The sequence below is a fragment of the Lethenteron reissneri genome, chromosome 15, assembly GCF_015708825.2.
Source record: "Lethenteron reissneri isolate LAM-NWPU_2019-01 chromosome 15, ASM1570882v1, whole genome shotgun sequence".
Taxonomy (NCBI): domain Eukaryota; kingdom Metazoa; phylum Chordata; class Hyperoartia; order Petromyzontiformes; family Petromyzontidae; genus Lethenteron; species Lethenteron reissneri.
This window is the reverse complement of record NC_083793.1, coordinates 5,198,110-5,206,290: the sequence shown is the minus strand read 5'-3', so window position 1 is coordinate 5,206,290 and position 8,181 is coordinate 5,198,110.

The window sequence follows — 8,181 nt, the reverse complement described above, 5'->3', positions numbered from 1 at the left end:
TCCACCTAAACATGGAAGCTTGTGTTGCCTCCGAAACGTCGTGATTATTATTTTATTTTTATTTAACTTTTATAAATTTAAATTTTTTACCTACGTGACTTTACCGAAAAAACTAAGAAAATGAGAACATGCAAACTTCAAATAATCCAGGCGTCAAGGTCGGGATCGAACCCACGACCTCCTGCATATCCGGTGAGGTAACACCCGCCACTGCTGACGATTTTGAGATGTGGTTCTACTTGGAAAAAATGTGCTTATCTCAAATGGGCCTCACCAGCTGACGTAGAGTCGGAAGAGTCTCCAGACGTATCGGGGTAAAGGTAACGGCAAACTGAGAAAATACCGAGTGCATTTTTGAATGTCTGCTTCTTCCATCTCCCCTGCACCTATTCCCCACAATGTGCTATCAGTTAAAATGGCACAAGACGAAAACTCTGTTTCAAAATCCTGCAGAGCAAGTGCGCTCCATGCGTTGGAGGAGAGCTTAGATTTTCTTTTGTTCACAAGACCTCTCCAAGATGAAACAAAAAATCGTTCAAGTGACCGTTTATCTTTTACACAGTAGTCGGACACACTTTCCCACGCACTCGGCTATGAGATTATTTTCTTGTACGACTGTCAAACCGATTTTCTTTTTTATGCATCATTCTCATTGTGAAACTTTAGCCAAACGAAGTGAAAACTGCATCGACTGTGATGGACGTATATTTGTGTGTGCAGTCACTGGCGGCTGTGCTGAGACCACCACCTCGCGAGACTTGCGGTCCCGGCTCGCTTGTGGGTGGCTGCAATCTGGGTTCTCAACGGTGCTCTGACCTCCGAGACGCCCAGTCAAGTCAGAAAGTTAGACTTGTCATCACACTACTTATCGCGGTTGACTTGCATCTCGTGCTACCAGATTACAATGCAGAAATTGCAATCATGTTTTCATTTGTATTCAAACAAATGTCTTCACTGATTCCACCTTGTGAGACACATCCCAACAGTGTGGAACTGCATTGGGTAAATTTTTTTTTTATTTAAAACTGCTTTTTTTCTCCAGTTATTTGCTTATCCGCGCATTAATTTTCCCGAGCATTTACGTGCAGATGGCAGTTTCACTCGGCGGCACCCGGGTCGTGCATTTTTTTTAAGGGAACAGAGGGCAACTTTGAATGCGTGCGTCAACGTAAGACCGAATGCGTCACAGCGCAAGCTGCACGACTCCTGCTGAGAACGATGCCAGTCAGCAGCAGAGACCTATTACAGACTTGCCCTACGAGGGTGAGACTCTGCTAATGCTTCATTCTAGATTTGAAGCTTTCGTGACTGCAATGATTTATACTCTTAGTTCTTTCGGTAAGGTCACGTAGGTAAAAAATGAAATTAAAATTAATAAAAAATAAAATAAAAATCCCGACGTTTCGGAGGCAACACAAGTCTCCGTCATCAGGTGGGACTGTCACAGCCAGATAATTTTAATTTCATTTCTTCCCTACATGACTTTACCGAAAGAACTAAGAGTATGGCTGCTAATGCTGTCACATTCAGTTGCGTTTGCAGACTGCTGTTATCTAAACTAACTGTCGTGATTTTGACTTAAAGCTTTCGTGACTGCAGGAATTTATAATCTTGGGTCTTTCGGTAAAAGTCACGTAGATAAGGTTCAAATAAACTATCTATGTGACTTTACCGATAGACCCAAGAATAGAATTCTCATGAGTTATTGTGGAGCATTGTGGGAATCATATTGTGCACGATATTTTTCTGGATTATAAGACGCTCCGGAAGGTAAGATGCATCCAAAACGTGTCCCCGGTGTCAACAGTTACATATATATATATCTTGCACCTACCACATTGTAAGATGCACCACTTTTTTGCCTTGAAATACATGGGAAAAAGTGTGTTATATAAAATAGAGAATACAATATGTTCCGCTTCCATATCCATCTACAAATAAAATACACGTTCAGTAGTTCATCAGTCTATTGGCTTCCCAGACCAATATTATTCAGATGAACTAAAAAAAAACCTATATTTTAATGTCTATACTGTCCTATTAATCCACAACCACCTCCCTCCCTACTACACGCTACACACGCATAGCCACTCTTCTGGCTCTGGAATACAACACTCGGTGACATATTTGAATTGTACGAAAAAAACGATATAGATAGATTTGCTAGGCCCCTTCAAAGGGGTAGCAACCCTCTTTGATGCTCGTCTTTACTGAACCCACACAAGGAACGACGTTGGCTCCCTAAACAATCTCTTCTTCCCGGGAGGCATTAATGACCTTCGGGCTAATGTGCGCGTCGGGGCAATTGGATCCCGTAATGTTTGCGTGAAGGTTCGCAGGTGCTCGCTCGGCGGACGGCGAACACGAGCTACGAGGCTGACGCTGTATGAATGTATCCAGGGTGAAGTTCTTGGTGCTTGGTCTAAAGCCCCCGTTGCACCAGATGGCTCTCCACTTTTTAAACGAGGGGTGACACGGAAAGATTGGACGACCCGCGCGCGTAAAAGTCCTCGTCTAATGCTGCAGATGCGTTCCTGAAAAGTTGCCGCGTTACTTGAAAAAAAAAAGCGTGAAGCCACTAAAATTTACCCAGAGATGATGTGACGATACAGTCTGGCGAGATACGATGTACGAAGCACACGCAGCGAGATGGCGAAACTAATCATTGAGGGTACGCCCCTGAGTTACTGTTATCACCGTTCAGTTGCGCGGCTGAGGAATGTAGTTCGTTGTCGATTGCTCAGGAAGCGCGTTATTAAGGTGCCCGTTCCGCGTTATATTTATTGTTATTGTATCATCATCATCATCATCTACCCATCCACTGTCTCCAGCACGCATAAGCTGCTGCAACGCTATGTTGGCATTGCAGGAAATACCAATAGTTAGAATGTACTAAGCCCCAAAATCTATGCTCCCCAACCTTCACCATCATGCACTGACCAGCGTGGTGAGGTATCGTCAAACACCGCAATCCCCACGACCCACCTGAGATGGGGAGACCCTCATCCAACAGCGGACTGACAAGAATTGTTGTGAAACTCCCTTCCATTCTAGATTTGAAGCTTTCGTGACTGCAAGGATTCATATTCTTAGGCTTTTTCGGTAAAGTCACGTAGGAAAAAAATAAAATTAATATAAGTAAAATAAAATAAAAATCACGACGTTTCGGAGGCAATACAAGCTTCCGTCTTCAGGTGGAACCGTCACAGCCACGACAGCTGTATCAAGTAAACTCCATTCCAGTGGGCATTGAGGTGCCACAACAAGGGTCCGTCCATAAATGACGTCACGCACCTAGGGGAGGGAGGGGGGGGGTCAGACTTTTGTGACGATGTGTAACGAAGGGGAGGGGTTTTATACATGTACGTCACATCAAAATGCGAAACTTTAAATAAATATAGACAACACGTTAGACTTAATTAAATACTTTTAATGTTTTCTCCTACAACAACATCAGAGTGCAGCGCCACATTAAATACGCACTACAATGACACTAGTTTAAAGCGAGTTGAAGCATGTTTTATTTGGGGGGGGGGGGGTGCAGAGCTTTGTGACGTCATATTTGAGGAGGGGGGGGGTGACTTTTTGTGACGCCGTGTGACTAGGGGGGAGGGGGGTCAAAAATCGTCCAAAATCGCGTGACGTCATTTATGGACGGCCCCCAAGGCTTGGCAGGGGAAGTGTGGAACAGCAACATGTGACTCCATTTGTTCCCGTTCGGGATAGGAGATTGCACCTTTGCACGTCTTGGTTTTCTCCAGGTCCTCTGGTTTCCTCCCGCATGTAAGCACTCATCAATTGGCCAATAACACCCTAATATGTAGAGGACAGCAGAGCTGGGGAGGGGGGTATCTCAGGTTAACCGAATGGCTGCCGATCTCGCTGCTGTCTGCTGCCGAGCACCTCAGAGTGAACAATTACTGTGCGAGGTCGCATCACACAAGTTTAAATCATTATTAAATGCATAAAATACTGTTATTCAAGCGGTATTTTTTTTACCCTGCAATGGTGAGACATTAAACAAAGGAATGGATATTTTAACAAAATCAAATATGAATTAATATTATTTAGAAAATAGTAAAATGTCGTATTATACATTTGCTGCATAAAACAGTATGTTTAAAATTGAGTATAAACTCCAGGAATTGTATTTGCTTTGTTATCGATGTATGTGTGTGTGCAATATTTTGTTTATTTTCAGCAACGCATGTATATGTATGTTGAACTTCATTTGCACCGTACGTAGCTAATCAGTGGTGCGGGGGAAGGACAACACATTAACCAAAGAAGCAGTTCTAAGGAAATGAGTTTTCAATTTAGTAACGTGGTTGTGTTTGTTCTCATTTCAATTTTTTTTTGTTTTTGCTCTTATTTCAATTTGCTTTAATTAGAATTTTTCTTTTTTACATTATTGCTTCGGTCATTTTGATGACCGCGGACAGCCTTGAAAATTAGACTAATCGTGGTCTCTTCAAGTGCTCACTGGTTAAACAAAACGGACTCAACTAAAAACGACTACCCGGCAAGCATGGAGCAAATCACTCAGTGTGTGGTTACTTTATTTATTTTTCTTAAACCTTCACTCAGCTCGAGTAAAGGTCTACTGTTGAATTCAATGTTTAGCACTGAAAAATGACATTCATTAACTAAGCTGACCCCTATTCTTGACAAGTGATTGGGTTGGCAGTGGCGAATGCCAAAAGTAACAATTCCGTAACACTGTCGGCAATACACTTTCTGCAGGTAGTCATTCATTTTTATATGATAAATGTCATCGATAGTCCTATTCACACTGGAGGAAAAGCCACCACAAACACCCCTGTGAAAACAGCGCCAGAATAGAAGCTGCCGACAAAATTACTGCCGAAGGTATTCTTCGCTTTAAATATAACACTGGTCAACAAAAAAAACATTTTTTTCTGGCCTGGACTTTTGCAGCTGTTCTAGACTACTTTCAGGGTGCCAAATCTGATCTCAGATTTGCTCTATCACATCTCATTTTATGCTATCGGCATACCCAATTTTCATTGATTTTACCCGAAATTAACTCTGTCACTTATGATTGCAAGTTGTTGCGAGTCAGTGATTGCTTTAGTGTTAAAATATGGTGCTGTATTTTTAGGATAGTGTGTTTATAAGATCATTTTATGTAGATATCCACATTTATTTACTATTTTTCTTCTGAAGGTTTTATTAAAAATGCAATATTTGATATCTCAAAAACCTGATGTGATAGACAAAAACTGATGCCAGATTTGGAATCAGCACCACAAAATTACCTTAAAACCGTTGGAATACCTTATGCCAGAAAAAGTGTGTTGACCAGTGTATAATCGGAGCAATATTAAGAAATGCTGCTGAAGTTTGGCCAAGTGGCTGAGCGAGGAGGTCGACTCAGCACATCATTCCTCTGGTGTCAATAACATGACGACCCCCACCTTTCAATCTGCACTTACCAGCATGACGAAGTATGGTCACATTTGACTCAGTCTGCAAGATGTGTGGAGCCCCTTATCCAGCAGTGGATTGACAAAACTAGCTATACATGTACAACTAATTAACACGATACAATATGGATGTGTATAGCGTCTAAACGCTGATGCATCTCAAGACGCTGATAAAGGTTTATGTGTCGGTGATCTAAGCTGTACAAATATGTAAATTTCATGTAATGCTAAATAAAACATACGTTGTTATTAATATTTTATAGGGCGTGAGAGTGATATTCGCAATATCTCATATTTTCGACGTCCATAGCTTTATTTATTGCGATGCTTTCTTTTTTGGTGCAATGTTTCATTCATAATGCGCTTGATAAAAGTGTGACGTGAAAAATGCTGGGCATGAAAACGTTTAAAGGTCAGATCTGATTAAAATATATTTATATATTTGATGTAATATAGGAGTCCACTTTCATTGGAGCTGGACTGTCCTTGGCAAGATCGCTCTAACTTTCTTAAAGGAAAAAGAACACATTAATTATTTGGTTGTTTTTAACAATTCACTATGGTGCCAAAGATTACAAGAATACCCTTTAAGAAACTTATACATTTTTAAAGCTACTAAAAATCCTATAAGAGGTATGTTCATGTTGTTATTTTCTTCCCATTATAATGAAAGGTTTCGGTGTCTCTGCAGAGTGTGGACGATTTCCAAGTGTCAGCCACACGAGTTTGCAAAAAAACAAAAGACAAAGATCCCCCGTATAGCCTGAACAGACTCTCGGGGCAAGTGCTGTTAGCGAGCACCTATGAAGGCCGACACGGCACACGAAGGGGTGGGTGGCCAGTACCACGCCCAGTCGCCTTTGTCCCCGAGTAGCGATGTTTTACACACCGCATCGGGTACTCGATTTGAGGCTGAATCGACCTACGGGGAGGCCCAAGACCGGCTCAGATAATCACCACCGGTGTTGGTCGTGAGCGGCAATCGAACTCGGGTCGCCGGGTTCGTAGCGCAGGGCGCTAAACCGCTACTACACTACCGCTCCCCGCAAAACGCACACGTGCTCATCAACCTCTGTCATACCCGATGGACGCCAGCGATTTCAGCAAACTTTGTGTGGCTTTCTGGGGCTCGCTTTTCAGCGCCGCACACAGAATTCCCCGTGTCGAAGCCTCCGCGGGATGCGGAACTCTGTTTTTTCTCTCTTCAAAAGTATTTTACAGAACAAAACGGTTCATGTGCATAACACGGAGGATGTGAAAGGGAATTTGACACCGGCACAAACACATTACGGATTACAGCGAATTGGAGACTTGTCTTAACGGCATGTTTCAATAAACCCTTTCAATAAACGCTACAACCCTGGCATCTTCCAAAGCTCTGATACCCCCCTAGGAGAAGACAACAAAGGGAGTGGGGAAAGGGGGGGAGGCGAGTGCCTAAATGCCCCAATGAATGATCTTACGAATCAATGCCCACTGGAGGAGAGGTAGTGAGGGGCTCCATGTTTGGTGGGAAGTTTCCTCCCTGCCCCTTAGATGCTAGAGGGCGGCAATTTTTGACAATTTATTGGCCCATTCCTGCAGTGTTGGGGGAGCGTGGTCTTTCCAGTTGGATATAATGGTGCGTTTTGCTATAACATAGAACATTTGGAGTAATGTATTTGTCTTCCTGGAAAGGTCCTGAGGTTGCAACCCCAACAGGCATGTGAATGTTGTTCAAGTAGCATAAGTGATCATTTAAAAAAACTTGTGAATGCCTGGACATTTCCAAAAGGCATGTCTGTATGCTTGAGGGGTGTCCGGGGGCATCGTGGGCAGTTGGTGGGAGGTTGTTTTGTCGAATTTGGATCTTCCTTGGTGAGTTAAGTAATAGCGATCGGGCATTTAAATTGGGTTCTTCTGAGCGGGGCTGAGTGAAGATTTTATGGCAGACTAGCCCAGATATTGTCTCTTTTGAAATCAAGTTGTCCTTACATTTTTTCTTGTTTGCAGAGCATAGCTGACTGAAAGCTTGTCTTTTTGTTCGGGGTCTAAGAGCCACTTTGTTGTTTGGGGGGGCAATAAGGTTTAGAGATAGTTCATTCTTAATTTGGAGCTTTCGTGACTGCAGGAATTACTCTTTGGTTCTTTCGGTAAAGTCACGTATAAAGATATTTCGGTAAAGTCACGTATAAAGATATACGTGACTTTACCGAAAGAACCAAAGAGATAGTTCATTATCACACAAGGCCGCTCTGAGTTGAGCATAGCGAAAAAATTGGGAAGCGGGTAAGTGGTATTCTGTACATAAGTCATGGAAGGGTCGTATTTTTACTAACTCACTCTGTCTGTTGTTGTTGTTGTTGTCGTTGTTGTATCCTCAAATCTTGTAACTCAAATTTAACCCACTTCCCAATGTGGTATCGACTGCAAACTTGGTATACTTATGTCATACTGGTGACAATACTATATTCTATCATACAAAATACAAAATATATGTTTTAACATTCTTTTGTATATGTTATGTTGCGGCTTGGGTCTAATTGTCCACGGTCAACTAACGTTGGCTTATTTGGCCACGGTCCCTTACGTTATGGCAAGCTTCGGGCCCACTTCCTGGAGTCGTGGAGTTCTGCCATTACTAGTACATTTCATAAAAGCGTGTTTAAAGTTTTTAAAAAAATATTACTTATTCTTTGTGAGTCTACTGTGTCTATCAATTAACCTTGTGTTATTATTTTGCCAATCCTGCCAT